Below are 20638 nucleotides of genomic sequence, written 5' to 3'. Positions count from 1 at the left end.
GGTCTTCTGCATAACAGCCTGCCCACACTATTTCAACCCAAGCCTGCTTACCAGCCTTGCACAGAAACCAAGACAAAGGCTCTTGCTATGGATCCCATGACAAAGGCTCTTGCTATAGATCCCTTCTCTCTCTGCTGATCCACCCCAGTGCTTCTCCTTGTAGCCTCTCCACCCCATGACTTGTTGTGCTCCTGCTTTGGGGAACAGTAACAAATCATCTCTTCAGTGGCAGTGGTCTCCTAACCTGTTGGCCTTGCCATACCTGAAAAATGCCATCAACATACTATATTTTAGAACAAATATTTATTTTAAAACATAAAGCTTTGCTTTTTCATATTTGTTTCATGATCATGAAGGGTTGTTACAAAATATTGGTTTAAAATGGTAGTGAATCTGACAAAATTGAACACTACTGGGCTAGAACTTGATAGTACTGGATGAAAAATATCAGCATAGTTTCAGAAAGACTATGTCAGTTGGAAGATGTTGGTTGGCTTTGAGCTGGGACAGATAACAGACACACATTTTACCTGTCTGTCTCGAAAGTGATGAATGGAAAGATGTCTTGATAAGCTTTTGTAAAGGCTGGCTTTCCTTTCCTATTGTGTATGGGAAACACCAGATGGAGCCTGACACAAAAGAGTCTCAAAACTCTCCTTGACTCTTTCCCAGACCCCATGATCAAATTCACAACATTACATTAATGTGACCTCAAATACCATGTTTTAACATGGAGGAAATGATAAACAAGCATGAGAATATCTTTTTATTTCTTGCCAATTAAAAATTTCCAAATAAAATTAAAATTACATTCTTGAAAGTATAGTTAGTACAAATCAGCATCCCAACCTGATAATTCTAAAACAATACAAAAATCAAGGAACTAACCCTAGAAGACTTTGTTCATCTTCAAGATCAGTTTGACCTTGATAAATGAGGACTTGGGTTGCACAACCTTGAGAAATTTTTAATTTTCCTGTCCAAACTTCCACAATACTTCACTGCTATTAAGTCATTTGGTTCTGTAATTACAGCATTTTATTAGTTTGGTTTTGCATCTTCTGTTTTTCTGTTTCTCCTCAATATCTAGTGTATATATTACAAAAAATACATGAAGTTTTAAATGAAGAGACAGTTCCAGAAGCTCTTGGAAAATTGAATTTTCTTTACTATTATTTCTGTTTTTTAATACTTTTTTTTTCAATTTTTTTTATCCTCCCTCTCATTAGAAGTGACAAACTGATTTCTACCTCAATCAGTTTATTTGCTTCCCTTAAATTTGGTTTCTGTGTGATGCAAAAACTAAGAATATGACATTTGGACCTCAACTCTAGTATCTCAAATATTCAAGAATAACTCCAGAAAGAATTGCCTCTACCCAGTTTTTTATATTCTTTATCTTTGTGAAAAAAAAGACTTTTTACCCTTCTTGAAAATGTTTTAACTGAATATTTTGCCCACATTATCTAAGTTTTGACTGAAGATTAGGCATTTGGTTAGTGAGGAATAAATAAATGGAAAAACATCAAGTAAGACTGTTAGAGGAAATTTTATGCATTCAGATAGAGAAGAATAATCAAATGATTTTATAAAGGTAAATCACTTAGCTGTCGTTTATGTACAAGCAGTATTCTCCAGTTCCAGTCTTGTTTTCCTTTTATATTTTTTCCACTTGATTCTAAAGTCATAAAAACAAACCATGGAACACACACCAAGGATAAATTGCCAATTCTAGTAATACTTTGGTCAAATAAGATCATGTGTTATTACCAAATAATGTTAATGATAGGGACAAATATTCCAAAATCAACAGAAATTTAAAATACAAAATTTGTAACTTTTATCTTCATTTATTTGCTGAAAGAACTTCCTGTAAACTTGACAAATTTTGAGGACAATTCTGGTTGTTGTCCTCAATCACATTTCCAGTTTCCCTCTTGTTGTACTCACTGAAGTTCAAGGTAGATTCAATAAAAGTTGAGTTTTATGCCAGTGCTTCACATGTGTTGACAGAAGTCATCAATTCCTTAAAATAATGATGTTGGAAACATGATAGTGAACACCAGTAGTCAACCCAGTAACTTGCTAGAAGTGTTGGGCAGTTCCCTCATAGGAGTACTTTGAGATGGTGGCGGTGAGAAGCTTCATTGAGTAGTAAGTAATTTTTGGTCACTTAAGTTCATTAGCATGTAAATATTGTGACAAAATGTTCAGATATTCCCAAGTAAAGTCCAAGGGGAAAATGCCTAAAAACATAGGGAAAAGTAATTTATATTCATTTTGATAATCTCTAATGAAATAAATTATTTCAATGTATAGTGAGATGAATTATAGTCACATTGAGTTTGAAAAAAAATGAGTGATGCCTTTGGATTGATTTTATTATTGCTCATGCATTTGTGAGGTTAACTACCTACTATTATTTATTTTCCTTTTCGGTAATCTCTTTTGTTTTATTTTTAGCATCTAAGTATGCATTTTTTATTCTTTTAACAAGAAGTAATAGGATAAGTGGAATTGTGAGTGATTTTAGAACAACAATTTCTTTGACATATGTAATTTCATTGCATACAGTTATTTAAAAAACTTACCCATGTAAAATTACATGTGCAACTTTATAACACGTCATCTGGAAAATGCAGCATCAGGTAAAAATAATAATATCTGTTTTAAAAATTCCCCCAATAGTTAAACATATTATATAAAGCCTGCATTCATTCTAACTCAAATCCAAAATCTTACTCTTTAGCCCTAAACTAGATATTACAGGGACTATACAAGAATTTCATTTTAGCTCTGAGTTTGTAACTACTTGTTCATAGACATGAACAAAAACACATGAATTCTATGTTTTCACAAATCATAAATTTAACACATTTTATAAATTTTAAAAACAAGACTTGGGCTATTAATAAACAATGTATCACATTTTCCTGGTAAAAGAATAAGAATGACCAGAATGAAAGAGAAGATTTTAAAAGACAGACTAGCTGAATAATATGAGGAAATGGAGTGGAACAAGAAGTCATCAAGAACCCAATTTTCTACATGTGGAGAACAGGGAATCTTAATGCTTCAGCAGCAATCATATGTGAAAACCTTTTAAAAAAGTAATTCAACACAATAAATACCAGTGTTAAAGGAATTGGTAAAAAATCACTGGTATATGAAAATATTTGCTAACTATAATTACTTTAAAAATTAGAATTGAATCTATATACTAAGGAAAATGGGAACATTTCATCTTTATGTAAAACCCTAAAGCTTAGTGCTGATTAGTATACAAGGAATCATATGGTTCTGGCCTTTCATGGAGGTCCGTAGCTCCTAGGTTTCCATGGAGGAACATGAAGAGGTAATTCTGGAAAGGGTAGTCAATGATAGGAGTATCTGGCATTAAATATCAGGGCTCTAGGTTTTGGAAAGTCCTAAGTTAAAAAGAAGAGGTAGAAAGACTCACTCTGAGGGAAGCTAGAGTACCTGTTGGACACCAAAGTATAGATCCAGGTGCTCAGAAAACAGAAACTTATGAGTGAAGATTGAGAATCAGATAGATCTAGGTTCCAATCCAGACATGAAGCTCTCCTTGTGAATTGGGGAAGTTATTTTATCTCTGCATGCTTTGTTATCTAGTCAGTAAAATATTGAGAACGATAGTACATTCTTTGTGATGCTTAAGAATTAAATTATTTAATACAATTCCTGGTATAAAATAAACTTGGCCAAAAGTGCAGATAGGTTTTTATTAAAGTTGGCCTAATGTTGAGCTATTAGACCTAAAGGAAAGACTGAAGACAAAAGTTTAGGACAGTTCAATGTGGCAGAGAACTGGGGTGAATGTTAGAGGTGCCACAGATAAAAGAAGGAGGGCTTATGCTGGGAATGTAGCTCAGTGGTAGAGTGCTTTCATAGCGTGCTTGAGGCCCTGGGTTCAATCCCCAGCATCATTAAAAAAGAAAAACAAGGCATGGCCAAGAGCTGTAGAACACAGAAGACGGCTATAGGATGCAGTAGTGACTGCTTGAAGAAGATGGAAGGGTTCCATATATATATATATATAATAATTTCAAGTTCCATGAAATTATTAAGAATTTGTGTGGATGGGTATATCTGTGCATTCCCTCCCTATGCATGCACACCAGGGAAGGGGTCCCTATTTATTATTGGCTTTTGAAGGGAATATGTAACTTAAAGTAAAAGGCTAGGACATGCTGGTAGAGCATTTCTCTTTCATCTGCACTGTTGAAAAGCTCCATTCTTTTGTTTCCAGGGGACTTTTCTCCTGGCATAGCCAACTCTTCTGAGCACCATGGACAGGGGAACAGAGCTACACAGTCCTGCAAGAAACACAGTCAGTCACCTGAAGGAAGTGTCATTGACATGAGCACATTTTCTTTGACATTTATAGGGGGGGAAAAAAAGTTTGCCTGAGATTCCATACCTGTGATTTCATACTATGATAATGTCATTCCTGAAGCTTGTATAGCATTTGGAATTGTTTTGATTCTTGAGTACAGACATTCTTACCATGCAAAGTTGCTTTAGTTTGTTGAACTCATGCCTAGCTGATATATTATTTCTAAGTTTATTACTTTCTCAAATTCATTCAGTTCAAGCAGCTGTTAAATGGAGACCTCTTATAAGGTGAAGATGTTATTTAGCACTGTAAGCTTCAAGCGCTTTTAAAGAATAAAAAGAATTTTGTATTTATTTATAAAAACTATATAAATGGGTGGAGATAAATCAAAAGTGTAGTTACCTTGACTTCTATTTAATATCACATAAAGAAGTTCAGTTCTTAAACTTCAAACAGCAATTTCTGGTTCCTGACACCACTCCTGGGTTCAAAGGCACATAATGTTAATTTTATCTTTTAGCTAATATATAAAATTTACTAAAGTATTTTAAAGGTTTTAAAAGTTTTTGCTTTTTATCCTACTGGGGGGTCAAAATAAATGAACTCCACTCATAAGTAAAATAATTCTGATTGCTGCTGATAATATAATTTTCTTTTCAGTCTAGGATTTACATTTTTTTCTCCACAAGTATAAGATTTCAGCCACTGCAGCAATGAGGTGAAATCAAATCAAGTCATCTGACTTAGGGTTAAATGTAGATGACATTTCTTAATAAATATTTTGACTGAAAGTTAAAACAGAATAATATTATTATATGAATTCAGCTAGTAAAATAGCAAAAACTTCATTATCATTTATCAGAATGTAGCACCCCAAAAGGATTCATTGGCTATTATATTGACTATTATGAATTTTCATCAAAGTAACACTATGACCCAAAGTTTCAAGTATAAGAATTAACATGAGGGGTTGGGGTTATGGCTCAGTGTTAGAGCGCTTGCCTAGCACATGTGAGGCACTGGGTTGATCCTCAGCACCACATAAAAATAAATAAATAAAATGAAGGTGTTGTGTTCATCTACAACTAAAAAAAATTTTAAAAAAAAGAATTAACTTGAGTAAGGATAGTTTTGCGTCAAACCAGAAAGTTCATGACACATCAGATTGGCCTGATTGTTGATAATTTAGTTGATAACGTTTATTACCTATTTATTTAAAAAAATGTTTTCTTTTACATTAATATGCTTTATTTGGGAAATTTGTTCACATATATTTAAAGATTTATAGTTAATAAAATAATATTTATTCTAATTGGCATCAAATTTAAAAAATTGATTTTCTTTGTTTTTTGTTTTGTAATTTTGTTGCTTTTTTTGAGAAAGAGAACAATGGCATCAAGGCTATGACAACACAAATACAAACCACATCTCTACGCCTATAATATTATTTATAATGCCTAATGTGATTTTTGATGGTCCCAAATACTGTGAGGTGTGAATTTTTTTCTGAATCATCCAGAATTTATTAGAATAATAATAATTTATTGAGATATCAAGTGAATAATGTGGAAATCAGAAGAGTTGTTTTGGAGTACTGACTTGGCCATGCACAGTGTTTTATGATTGCCAAGACTCTCATCTTGCTGTGCCTCAGTTTCCTCACCCAAAGAGTTGATTTAATAATAGCCTTATCTTAAAGGACCAGTAAGAATTTGAAGATATGATGAATGAAACTCTGCTTTTTAAATTATACAAAGATCTATTTAAGCAATTTTTTTTTGTAGTTTTAAATTTCTCATATTCCAGTATGTTGAAATCAGTAATCCAAAAATAGAAACCAAACTGTTACTGTTTGAATGTTAATTTCCCCCAGAAGCTCATATGTTAAGGCTTGGTCCCCAGATCGTGCAGCTATAGGGAAGTGGTGGAAACATTAGGAGATGGGGCTTATTTGGAGGGAGTTATATTATTGGGGGTGTGCCCTTGTAAGGTGTAATGGGACCCTGGTTCCTTCCTTTTTTTTTTTTTTTTTTTGCCATGAGATGAGTGACTTTATTCTATTACACATTCCCTATCATGATGTTCTTCCTCACCGCAGTCCCCATCCCAAATGCAGTCATTTGTATTAGCATCTTGTGAAAATATGCATAAAAATGTGGTACATTACCTTAAATAGGATATCAACATCAATCTTACTGATTTTATTCTAACTCATTTGTATATGGGGGGGGGCGGTGTCTGCATGAGCATGTGCACATTTAGCTGTATATCTCTTTATCAACTGTGTAGATTTATGTATTGATCACTGCCGTCAAGATAAAGAACCGTTCCATTATCTCAAGGGGCTCTTGTTAGCTTTTTATTGCCATGACTAAAATACCTGATAAGAACACCTCAGAGGAGAAAGTTTATTTGGGGCTCACAGTCTCAAAGGTCTCAGTCCATGGTTGGCTGGCTCAGTTGCTCTGGGCCTGGAATGAGGCAGAACATCATGGCGGAAGGGAGTGGATGAGGATATGCTCAACTCATGGCAGCTGGCAAATAGGGAGAGAGACAGTGAGGAGTGAGGGACAAAATGTAATCCCCAGGGCATGCCTCCAGTGACCTACTTTCTCCAGCCATGTCCCTTCTGCCTACAGTAATCCCTTCAAGTTATTAATCTATCAAATGGATTGATCCACTGCTGAAGTTAGAGCTTTTATAATCTAATCATTTAACCTCTGAGCATGAGACATTGAATCACCCATGAGCTTTTCAGGGAATGCTTTATATCCAAACCATAACAAGTCTCTGCTGGGTCCTTTTATTACCAAATCTGTCTCCCTTCACCATTCCCTCATTAGCCTGTTATTAAGTTATTATCTGGCTCTTGTCTTTTCAAAGATCTTATATAAATGGAATTATATAGTTTGCAACATTTTAGGATTGTCTTTTCTAAAAAGACAACTTCTTCCCCAGAGACTCACTCAAATTATTGCTTATATCATTAGTTTGTTCCTTTTAGTTTCCGAGTAGCATCCCATACGAATGTGATACAATGTGCTTAATGAGTCACCTATTGAAGGATGTCTGGGTTGCTTCCAGTTTGGGGATATTATGAATAAAGTTTTTATAATAATTTACATACAAGTTTTTTGGAGGACTTACAAGCTTTCATTCTTCTGGGATAGATGCCCAGAAGTGCAATTGCTGGGCTGTATTGTAATTGCCAAACTATTTTCCAGTGTGGTTGTGCCATTTGCATTCTGATAGGCAATGCTTGAGTGATCCAGTTCCTCTGCATCATCACAAGAACTTGATGTGTTATCACTATTTTTTTTTTTACTTTGTCCATTACAGTAGGTATAGAATGATTTCTTATTGTAGCATTAATTTGCACTTCCTTTATTGCTAATGAGATAAAAACACACTAAAAGATGATGCTGAACATCTTTTAGTGTGCATATTTACCATCTGTGTCCCTTTGGGGGAATTGCCTCTTTATGACTTCTACTTATTTCTTATTCAGATTGTTTGGTTTTTTACTGTTGAGAATCCTTACTGTATTGTACATACTAGTTCTTTGTTGCATGTATGATTTTCAAATAGTGTCTTCCAGTCTGTAGTGGTCCTTTCATCTTTATAACAGGATCCTTTGATGAAAAGTTTTACATTTTGATTAAGTCCAATTTGCTGTTTTCTTTGTCTTTGAACTCTATATTGCTCTAAATCCTGAAAAAAAATTTTTCTCCCATTTTTCTATTTTTACATTTAAATTTAAAACCTATTTTGAATTGCTTTTTGCATAAAGTGAGAGATTTAGGTTTCTTTTTTCTTTTTTGCTGATGGATATAAAATTGTGCCAGCACCATTTGTTAAGAGAATTATCCTTGCTCCTTGAACTGCTTGTCTATTTTTGTCAAAATTCAGTTATGTATATTCGTGTGGGTTTGTTTATGGGTTCTTTTTGCTGTTCCATTGATCTATGTATCTATCCCTCCAACCATACAGATTGTCTGTTTCATCTTGGTTTAGACGTGGTAGTGTTTTAATCACATCCAGTTTACCTATAGGTGAAGGAGAGAATCCTACCTTAGGGTTATGGAGATGGCCAATCACATGGTACCTAATACTGGATAGATGAGATTGACAGTATTCACTTATTTGACACCCCATGCCACAGGGAGATACACAAGGGTGTACACAGTGATAGACTGAAGGAGCAGAGCTGTAAGGCAGGCATTGTACTATTAAGAGAATGGAATGCTCCTTTGTCTATGGGTGGTGAACAACAATACTTTGCTTGGGCAAACATTAGTAAGGTTTCTGAGTCTTCTAGACTCATTTGTTTACTTCCTTGTAAAATCCAGTTTAAACAGAGAACTCTTTTCAATAATTTTAAAAAAAACTCCCTCCTCCTTGACGTCTCATTACACTCCATATCTTATCAGGTTCTTCGTCCTCCACTCTCCCTTGGGTGGTGTCCGATCTCTCAGTTCTGCCTTCAGCAAGAATCCTGTTATGTTGGGTTAGCCAGAATCTCCCTTGCCTCTGATGTTTCCTTTTACTAAATTTCCATCCACCGACCCCGACCCTGTTTCTTGACTATAAATTCTCACGTATGCATTCTATATTCAAAGTTGAACCCAATCTCTCCCTCCCATTGCAAGACTCCATTGTAGTAATCTCTTTACCTATTGCAATAGTCCCCAGTAAAGTCTTCCTTACTGTGTTTTAAGAAGTATTAAATCAGTGGATGTGACTGGCTTCTTTGAATAATACTTTGTAGTGGCAGAAAACTGAAACCTGCAATTCAAAGATTGATAGGAACTGTACCTGATCCTCTTGATGAGGAGGATTGTTTGGTTAATGGGCCTTATCTACAGCATCAGAGTGGGGAGGGAAATTTGCTTTTACGCCATTCAAAGCTCTCTAAATTCCACCAGGTATTAGAGCAACGCATAATATTGGATTTAAATTTTAGGACTTACACTACAGAGAGTTCATAGTTTTTGCAGACTCGTTTTTTTCTTCTAAATTGTTAAAATTAGAAACGTAAACTATTTGGGGTTTTCATGATTAGTCTCATAATAACTGTAGGATCTGTAGTGATAATCCTTATTTCATTCCTGACATTGTGATTTATGTCTCTCTCTCTCTCTCTCTCTTTCTCTCTCTCTCTCTCTCTTAATGTCTTGTTTTTTTATGTTTTGCATGCCAGGACTCCAGTGAGGGACTCACACACCAGGACTGCAGCCAGGGACACACACACTAGGACTGCAGCCAGGGACACACACACTAGGACTGCATGTGCATTCTGTATACAAAAATCTTAGTGATTTTTTGAAATGCTTTTACAAGATTGATTTTTTATTCTGTTGTTCTGATTTCAATATTATCAATTTTTGTTCTTATCTTTATTATTCCCTTCCTTCTACTTGTTTTGGGTTTACGTTGCTCTTAATTTTTCCAATTTCTTTCTCTTTTTTTTAGCAAGAGAGAGAGAGAGAGAGAGAGAATTTTTTAATATTTACTTTTCAGTTTTCAGTGGATACAACATCTTTATTTCATTTTTATATGGTGCTAAGGATTGAATCCAGCGCCCCACACATGCCAGAAGAGCGCATTACCTCTTGAGCCACATCCCAGCCCTCTAGTTTATTGATGAATAAACATATGTATATATATGTATACATATGTTTATTCATAGATATGTGTGTATATACATGTGTATTTGAAGTTTTTTCTCATTCCTAATGTAAAAATTTTTATTGTAAGTTTCCCACTTAAGACTGCTTTAGCTACACCCCATATATTTTGATATGGTGTATTTTCAAACCAGTTGTATATTGTATATTTGCTTTGAGACTTTCTCTATGGAGAAAGTCTATGGAGTACTTAGAAGTATGTTGTTTAATCTCAATGTGCCTGGAGATTTTTTTTAATTTTTTCATATTAATTTCAAGTTTGATTATATTATGGTCAGAGAACATGCTAATATAATTTTTAAAAATTGTTTGATCTTTGTTATATGGCCCAAGATATGGTTTCTGTCTTGATGAATGTTCTATGAACACTTGTAAAATTGTATTTTCTGTTTTTTATTTTATGAAGTGTTCTTCTGTGAACATCAAAACTCAATACTGTTAGTTGGCCGTGTTATTCAGCACATCTGTGTTCTTCCTGATATTGTCCAGTAGTAGAGTCAGTTGCTAAAATGGAGTTTAGAAGTCACCAATTGGAATTGTATATTTATATTTCTCCTTCCATCTTCGCCAATTTGGTTTCATGTATTTCAAAGCTCTGTCGTTTGATATATACACAGTTAGAATCCTTATGTCTCCCTGGTGGATTTGTGATTTTAAAAATAATACTATTATAAAAATAATATATACATATATATACATATCATATATATATATATATATATTATACACACACATTTAAGGTAATTACTAACATGTTATTACTGAAGACTTCATTTTATTATTTGTTTTCTGTTTATTTACTCTAGTTCTAAATCTTTTGTTTCTTGTTGCTTGTTCTTTTGTGGGTTCTTTGAACGTTTGAGTGGATTTCACCTTAATTTATTTATATAGTTTTTAAATGCATGACTTTGCTATTTTTTTCTAGTGGTTTTTTAGGGATGTTGATATACATGAGCCACTTATTACATTCAACTGGTGTGGACATGTACCACCTTAAGTGCATGGAAACCTTACTTCTTTTATGCCTCTCTAGTGTCCTTATTTTAAATATATTGTCTAAAGTATCAGATGGTGTTACAATTTTTGTTTCAATAATTAAATATGATTTCTGAAACTCTTGAGAAGAATAATGTGTATCCATATGTCTACTTATTCCATTGTTCCTTCTTCTTTTTTTTTCCTATTTTTATCCTTTTCTTTCTGTTTGAAGAACTTTTCTTAGAGCTGGTCTATAAGAGTAGGTCTCCTAGCAACAAGCTCTTTAATTTTCCTTCTTCTAATAATGTCTTTGTTTGCTCTACCTTACTGAAGGATAATTTCACTGGATATAGATTTTTGTGGTTGATAGTTCTTTCCTTCTTGAACTTGGAAATGTGCCACTTCCTTCAGGTTTCCATCATATCAGAAAAAAAAAACCTCACTGTCACTGGAATTAATGTCCCTGATAGGTAGTGTATTACTTTTTTTCTGGCTGCTTTCAGGAAAAAGTCTTTCATTTTGATGTCTTTGGTGAAATCTTTGGATTTATCTGCTTCTTGAATCTGTGGGTTTGCATCTTTTACCAGTCATTTTATTTTATTTTTAAATTTTAAAAATTTGTTTTAGTTATACATGACAGTAAAATACATTTATGCACTTTGATATATTATACATAAGTGGGGTATAATTTCTCATTTTTCTGATTGTACATGTTGTAGAATCACATCTGTCATGCAGTCATATACGTACATAAGGTAATAATGTCTGTTTCATTCTACTATCATTCCTATCCGCATATTCCTTCCCCTTTCTTCTCTCCCCTCTACCTAATCTAAACTAACTATTCTTCCCTAGGGCCTCCCCCCATTTATTGTGAATTAGAATCTGCATATAAGAGAAAATATTCAGCCATTGGGTTTTGGGGATTGGCTTATTTCTCTTAGCATGATATTTTCCAACTCCATCCATTTACTGGCAAATGCCATAATTTCATTCTTCTTTAAAACTGAGTAATATTCCATCAAATATATATATATATATATATATATATATATATATATATATATATACACACACACACACACACACACCACATTTTCTTTATCCATTCATCTATTGAAGAGCATCCAGGTTGGTTCCTTATTGTGAATTAAGCTGCTATATAAACATTGACATGGCCACATCACTGTAGTTTGCTGATTTTAAGTCCTTTGGGTATAAACCATGGAGTGAGATAGCTGGGTCAAATGGCAGTTGCATTCTAAGTTTTCTGAGGAATCTGTATAGTGCTCATTTTAAACAGGGGAAAATTGAAAGCATTCCCTCTAAAAACTGGAACAAGACAAGACACCACTTTTATTCAACATCGTCCTTGAAAGAGCAATTAGACAAATGGAAGAAATTGAAGGAATACAAATAGGTAAAGAAGAGCTCAAACGATCACTATTTGCCATTGACATGATTCTATGTTTAGAAAATCCAAAAAATTCTACCAGAAAACTTCTAGAACTCATGAATGAATTCAGCAAAGTAGCAGGATATAAAATCAATACCCATAAATCAAACACATTCCTATACTTCAGCAATGAATCCACGGATAAAGAAATTAGAAAAACTACCCCATTCACAATACCCTAAAAAAATAAAATATTTGGGAATCAATCTATCAAAAGAGATGAAAGACCTCCACAATGAAAACTACAGAATATTAAAGAAAAAAATTGAAGAAGATCTTAGAAGATGGAAAGATTTCCCATGCTCCTGGATAGGCAGAATTAATATTGTCAAAATGGCTGCACTACCAAAAGTGTTATACATATTTAATGCAATTCCTATTAAAATACCAATGACATTCTTTATAGAAATAGAAAAAGCAATCGTGAAATTCATTTGGAAAAATAAGAGACCCAGAATAGCCAAAGCAATCCTTAGCAAGAAAAGTGAAATAGGAGGCATCACAATACCAGGCCTTAAACTATACTATAGAGCTTTAGTAACAAAAACAGCATGGTATTGGCACCAAAACAGACATAAAGATCAATGGTACAGAATAGAAGACACAGAGACAAATCTACACAAATACAATTATCTCATACTAGACAAAGGGGCCAAAAACAGTCACTGGAGAAAAGATAGCCTCTTCAACAAATGGTGCTGGGAAAAATGAAAAGCCATATGTAACAAAATGAAATTAAACCTCTATCTCTCATCCTGCATGAAACTCAACTCAAAGTGGATCAAAGACTTAGGCACTAGAATAGTCATTTTATTTTTGAGCTTGGCCCATTCTTTCTCTTCTCATTTAAGATTTTGGTGGTACAAATGTTGGAACATTTTATTATCATCCTATTGATTGTGAGATTCTGGCTTGTTTGTTTTTAGTCTATTTTCTTGCTATTGTCCTAGTTGAATGAGCTCAGTTAATCCATCCTCACTTTTACCAGTTCTATACTTATCTTCACTCTTCTATCGATCCCATCAAGTAAATTTTTTCTAAGTGCTATATATATATATTTTTTTCAGTTCTATAACTTCCATTATTTTGGTTCTTTTTCTTCCACTTCTTCTTCATCCTTGAGTTTTATGATGTCTACTTTAAAATCCTTTGTCAGATAATTTCAGCAACTGAATTATCTTGATGTAGATATTTGCTGGTGGTTTTTACCTGTTCAAGTTGTGATTTTCCTGGTTCTTATTATGACAAGTCATTTTTAGTATATCTTGGACATTTTGATTATATTAGGAGAATCTGGGTCCCATTTAAGTCTTTTATGTAGTGGACAATCACCCTGTTTTGGTTGAACATGCAAGTTGTAGTCTAATTTTGTGGGCTGCGGTTTCAGTGACAGTTTAATATTCAGAATCCGTATGGTGGTGTTTCGTTCTGCTTGTTTATCTGGTACTATTAGTGCTCTGCTGTATTGCCTGGTAGGCAGGATGGGTTGCCCCAGGCCAGGATGCCTGGTATGTTTCTGCAGGAGAAGTGAGTGTTAGGCCCTTGAAAATGAAGTTCTCTCCTGGACCAGGTGCTTGTTAGGGTGGGTACGCTCTCACAGTTCCCCGTATTGATGTGGGAGTAGAAAGAGGAGTCTTTAGTCTATGGGAACAAAGATGCTTTCCAGGCCAGGGCATTTCTTATATAAAGGTTCTTCCTACAGGTGACATCCTACTGACCCTGTAGCTCTCAGTGAGAGAGGGGAGTATCAGATCTGTTAGAAAAGGAAAGCCTTTCCCTCAACCACATGTTTTAGCAAGGCTCCCATTGCCTTTGGGCTTGCCTAGATTTGCCTGTTTTTGTTGGGGGGACTCATGTTTAATTCAGGGCAGGAATGACAGTATTTGAGTTATCTCTGGGTTTATTAGGTTGTGTATCAGAAAACACTGAGCCTGGGTAGCTTTCTTTTTTCAGGGTCAGGATAAAGGGAGCATAAAATGTCTTTGCAGTTGTGTTATTCCTGTAATCCTGGGGTCACAAATCAGTTCTCCTCCTTCCTGCCTTTTAGAATTTCATTTTGGCTGCCTGTTGCATTACTTACTGTATTTATCTGGGAGGACCAAACAGAAATAAACTCTATACCATTTCGTCTGAGCTAGAAGTCCTAGGCTAACTAAAAGCATGATTTTTATAACTTGCAGAGTGTTGTGGTTCAAAAATCAGATGACTTTATGTGTGTGCATCTATTTTTGGACTCTATTTTGTTTCAAGACTCTATGTTTTGATTAATCAAGTCTGCCTCTGATCTTCATCCCTGCAAGTGATACCTCTGCTCTACAAAAAAAAAAAAAATGCAAGTTATAGTTTAAATATATTTTTGGTGCTGCTGCGGCTGCTACTTGTCTATATTCAGCTGATAGGGCTTGAACAAATCAAATTGTCTTCTGGTTCATTTTTTCATCTGTAAAAATAGGAAGATTCATTGAAAATCTGCCTCTGAAATCTGTTACTAAATAAACCATGGAGGACATGAAAAAATGTTAACTAGCAAATGAGGGAGCTATTTGGCAATGGTTCTCCTGAGATTTTTTTCAAGTCCATCAAATTAATAAATACTTACTCAGAATATCTCACCATGTGACTTTGTTCTTCAGTCTTCAGTCTTCTCCCTGTTGGTTTCCTGTTTGGAAAATCAACTTTAAAAAAAATTGTTCTCTTGTGGCTCTCCCAGTTTTCTTTGATACTGTGTTTTATAAGTCCTATTCTGGACTTTATGTTAGATGCAACTAAATGCTTGAAATATAGCTACAGACATAAGATATATATGTGTATATATCTATATATCATATATTGTATATGTCATATGTACATATGACTATCCAAAGGATATTATTAGTATAAAATTATGGTCAAATATCAAAAGCCTGCTGGAACATAATCTCCATGAGGGGAAAGAGTGGGTCGATTCATACATGCCATGGTATCTCCAGGGTATCTCCAGAGCAGAGGTTCAATGAATATTCATTGAATTAATAATGAGTAGTAAAGGTAAAATTAAAAAAAACTGCATTTGCCAGGGCATGAGCTCCAGTCAACAGGAAAGTGTAGCGAATCCATCTGAATGGAAGCTGGCTGATGTGCTGTACCAGGGGGTGCCACTGAGTGTGGTGCTTGAGTGCAGAACTGGGAGGGAGACATTGGTGGGTGGCTAGAGGGTGCCATGTGAGCAAGGCTCGAAAGCTTTGTGGATTTCAGGTGGGAGTAAAGGGAGAGGAGGTACTTAGCTTGGGGAAATAACCTGACTAGAAAAAAAGAGGGGAGAATTCTGCAGAATAGTAAGCAGAATAGTTTTATTTAATTGGAGAACTAGGAAAATAGTTTTTAGAAATTGCTTGGAGCCCAGATATCACTGAGTCTGATATTTGAACTCTCTTTGTATTTGTTTATACTCTTCGTTTTCTACTCTCACCTATGGTTGCTTTTTTGTGTGTGTGTGCCTTCAAAAAACAATAACAGCAAAACAAAAATGTCCAAATATATTTTCTATCATTTCCCTTTGTTTTTTTTTTTAAAGAGAGAGTGAGAGAGGAGAGAGAGAGAGAGAGAGAATTTTTAATATTTATTTTTTAGTTCTCGGTGGACACAACATCTTTGTTGGTATGTGGTGCTGAGGATCGAACCCGGGCCGCACGCATGCCAGGCGAGCGCGCCACCGCTTGAGCCACATCCCCAGCCCCTCCCTTTGTTTTTATTAGTTAATATTTATTATTTTTTTTTTGGTACCAGGGATTGAACTCAGGTGCTCTTAATCACTGTGCCATATCCCCAGCTCCTTTTTATATTTTATTTAGAGACAGGGCCTTGCTAAGTTACTGAGGCTGGCTTTGAACTCACAGTTCTCCTGCCTCAGCCTCCAGAGTTGCTGGGATTACATGTATGCATCACTGCACGTGACATTTTTTATTATCATTAAACTAATTAATTTAACATAATTTTTGGAAATTTAAGTTTTTAAAATGAATGAGAGAAAGCAGTACATCTTGAGCATGTTATCCGTGGAGGATGTCTGTTTGATGATCACTTTTCCATTGAGAAAATAAAAACAACTAGTACATTTTTCATAAGCATTAGTAATTAAGAGACGGAGGGTCATGTCACATGTTTATAAATAAATCATATCAAGACTCCTTAATATGTCTTACACTCTCTCCAACTCTGTTATGATCTAGGAGATATCAAAAAGCAAAAAAGGCAAAAACATTATTTAGTATAGATAAGAAAATATTAATAAATTCTAAATATACTACTTGGCCTCTCCCTTACTTTCCTATCACTATTGACTAGGATACAAGTTGTCTTCTGTCTGAAGATGGAAAACTGAGAGAGTTAACTACCAGTTTTTTAAAAAAACTGAAAAACCGGGCTGGGGATGTGGCTCAAGCGGTAGCGCGCTCGCCTGGCATGCTTGCGGCCCAGGTTCGATCCTCAGCACCACATACCAACAAAGATGTTGTGTCCACCGAGAACTAAAAAATAAATATTAAAAATTCTCTCTCTCTCTCCTCTCTCACTCTCTCTTTAAAAAAAAAAACCAAAAAACCATTATTCTTTCTAATAAAGAAATAGTGAAAATGCTTACTTCATTATTTGATTTTAACATGGTATCTCAAGGGAGGCCCTGGGTATGCTGGTAAATGTGGATGTGTAACCCATGTGATTCTGCAATCTGTATATGGGGTAACAATGGGAGTTCATAACCCACTTGATTCTAATGTATGAAATATGATATGTCAAGAGCTTTGTAATGTTGTGAACAACCAATAAAAAAAAAGAATACCTATGAAAGAGCCATCTCAGGATTGCTTTACTGTTTTCTCCCACCAAATAGCACAAATGATTCTATTTAGGGAAATAAAAAGATAAAGAGATGCCCCCATATGATGAAAAGGCAAATATGATTTTAAGTATTTTATTGTAGCAAACTTTTATTCCTTTTGCCTCTTCAATTGGCAACATTGACCCACCAGTGGTAACAAAAAACATATGCCTTAGGAATCGGTTTTATGCCTTTAAAATGTTAATTGATGGTGTCTCAAGTAATTCAACTTCTCCTAAAGGAAGCAGATGTTGAAAGTGCACACAGTAAGGTTTAGATTCTTTCCCTTCATTAGTTTTGAAAAGATGCTGATCTCAATGATCTCCATAGGCCAATTTGTTAAAAAGAAAACTCACTTTAATACTTGGTGAATGAAACCTCCCAGCCTCAATTAATCAGTTCAGTAGCAACTTCACTGTGGTGTTACACTAATAGGAATCTTCCCATGTAAATCTTTTGTTTCTTGTACTTCTCCAAGGCTCTCTCACAGTCTCTCATTTCATCCTTTCTTACATTCTTATATCTGCTACATGATAACTTACATTCCTCTTTGCATCATTATTTTTTAATGTTAATGTTTTATTCAACCAAATAAATCAGAGTTTTTAATTTCAAAATGTAATGTACATTCAAATGATGAAAAAGATACATATATATATTTTTTGCCAAATCTTCAAAATCCAGTGTATAATTTTACACATAGAGCACATTTTGAGTTGAAAGTTAAATTTTATGGGCTGGGGATGTGGCTCAAGCAGTAGCCAGCAAGTGTGCGGCCCAATCCTCAGCACCACATACAAACAAAGATGTTGTGTCTGCCGAAAACTAAAAAATAAATATTAAACATTCTCTTTCTCTCTCTCTCTCTCTAAAAAAAAAAAGATTTTATTAGTTACCTGTTTTATATTTAGATTTTTTTCAGATTTATACTTGAAAAAGAAGATTCAAATATCTAAGTTGTTCTGAATACCTTAATGTTTTCTAAAAACGGAATCAAATGTAAGGTTGTAAATTTAAATTTATACCCACTAAGTCAAATAAATCATTCCGATTCTTTTTGTGGCTTAGTGTCTCACTGTAAGGATTGACCTGACTTTACTGTTTATTCATTCACCCATCGGGAGGACATTTAAGCTGTTTCCAAGTGTTTGGCAGTTCTAATAGAGCTACTGTAAATATTTGCATGTAGGTTTTTGTGTGAACATAATGCTTAATTCCTCTAGGGTAAATGCTAAAGGCTGGAATGCTGAGTCATAGAGTAAGTCTATGCTAACTTCAGAAAAAATTGCGAGTCTTCCAGAGTGGTACTGTTCTGTGTTTCCATCTGCTCTGTATTTCTACCAGCCTTTGGATAGTGAGTAACTTTTATTTTAGTCATTATCCTGTGTGTGATATTGTTATAGTTAAAGCTTCGTCTATGGGTTTCATAAATTGACTTCCAGACCACTCACATATAATTGAATCAAGCCTTTATTGAAGCACACCGGTGGCGGCTGACCAGAACAGAAAGCTGTTCCCCTGATCAGGCCCGAACAAATGCAAGAGCACTCCTTATAAGCCTGAAAACCGCAAAAGGGATGTTGGGGGGTCTGGCCAATGCAAGCAAGCCAGGTTACAGAAGCAGGAGAGTGCAGTCAAGCAGCGGGAAGCCTAACCAATCAGTTAGCCTAGTCACCCCAATTACAGAAACTGAGCCCCATTTACCCTAGTTACAGACACAATGCCCCATTAGGTAGTTCTGTGTTCTTAAAGGTTTCTATAGCAAAAGGAAAAGAACAACTTGCTCCAGTCATGACCCTTCTACTTGGCATGGTTGTTTTTTTTTTTTTTTTAATATTTATTTATTTTCTAGTTTTTGGCGGACACAACATCTTTGTTTGTATGTGGTGCTGAGGATCGAACCCGGGCCGCACGCATGCCAGGTGAGCGCGCTACCGCTTGAGCCACATCCCCAGCCCTGTCATGGTTGTTTTACAGGATGAAGTCATAAAACAAAATGGAGTCACATTTGCTTCTACTATCACAATATGATGTATTTCCCTCATAGGTAGTGATGTGGAGCCTTGTTAGCTATGTTTAATTGTCTTTAACATATCCTTTTTGGTTGGTGATGTGTCTGTTCAAGTATCCATACCTGTTGCAGAATCGATGACCTGTATGACTAGGGGTGGCACTGGTATAAGAGTACCATGCTGCCGTAGAGGTTCTTTGCCCTTGGTCTGACAGACTGTGGTCATTTCTAAAGTTCCTTAGGTCAGCCCTTCTCCATCACCTCCTTGGGAAGCTGTTTCATATGTGTGTAAAAAATTTAGATTATTTGGTCATATTCTGCATTTCATCTTGAGATCCTTCAACTTCCAAAGATATATTCTAAAAATTTGGGTACATTAAGGTTTATTCTTTGAGTTGTAATATTCTGTGGGTTTCAATAAAAGCATATCATCTTGTGTCCAGTGTTTTAGTATCATAAAGAGAAGTTTTACTACCTACAAATCTACAGTGTTTTACCTATCCCACCCAACTATTGATCTGTTGTCTCTTTTTTATCTTTTCCAGAATTTCATATATTTGAAATCACAAAGTATGTAGCCTTTCAAGTCTGACTTGTTTTACTTAATAATGTATAGTTAAAACTCATACAGATCTTAAATTTCTTTTTCATTTTTTAGTTAATGGGTAATAAGTATACATATTTATAGAGTACAGTATAATATTTCGTATACATGTGTATAGTGTGAATTGATCAAATCAGGATACATAACTTATTCACGATCTCAAACATTTATCATTTCTTTGTGGTAAGAACATTTGAAGTCCTCTCTTCAAGCTATTTTTAAATATACCATACACTGTTGTTAACTGTAATCACCCTTCTGTGCAGTAGGATACCAAAACTTATTCCTCCTGTCTAGCTATGACAGTGTACCTGTTATCTCCCCAGCCTCTATGCCCTCCTACCTCCCCAGGTTCTGTAACCACTATTCTACCCTCTACTACTATAAAAATAAGCTTTTACAAGTTTTGACATAAAAATGATATCAGGTGGTATTTGTCTGTTTTTGCCTGACTTACTTCACTTTACATTTTGTTCTTCAGGTTCACCCAAGGCCATTGAAGTCTTTTTGTGATGTGTTAGTGCATTTTTTATCATGAAGTCATCTTCCATTATTTGAATGTACTCCAGTTTGTTTATCCTTTTATTCACTGAAGAACATCTTGATTGCTTCTGAATAATTCTGGCAATTCTGAATAAAGCTGCTATAAACATGTGTGTGTAGGTTTTTTGTGTGGACAGAAGTCTTCAT

Source organism: Spermophilus citellus (genome assembly GCF_964194105.1).
Source record: "Spermophilus citellus genome assembly, chromosome: 14".
Taxonomy (NCBI): domain Eukaryota; kingdom Metazoa; phylum Chordata; class Mammalia; order Rodentia; family Sciuridae; genus Spermophilus; species Spermophilus citellus.
The sequence above is the reverse complement of the archived record's forward strand: the minus strand, read 5'-3'. Positions refer to the sequence as shown.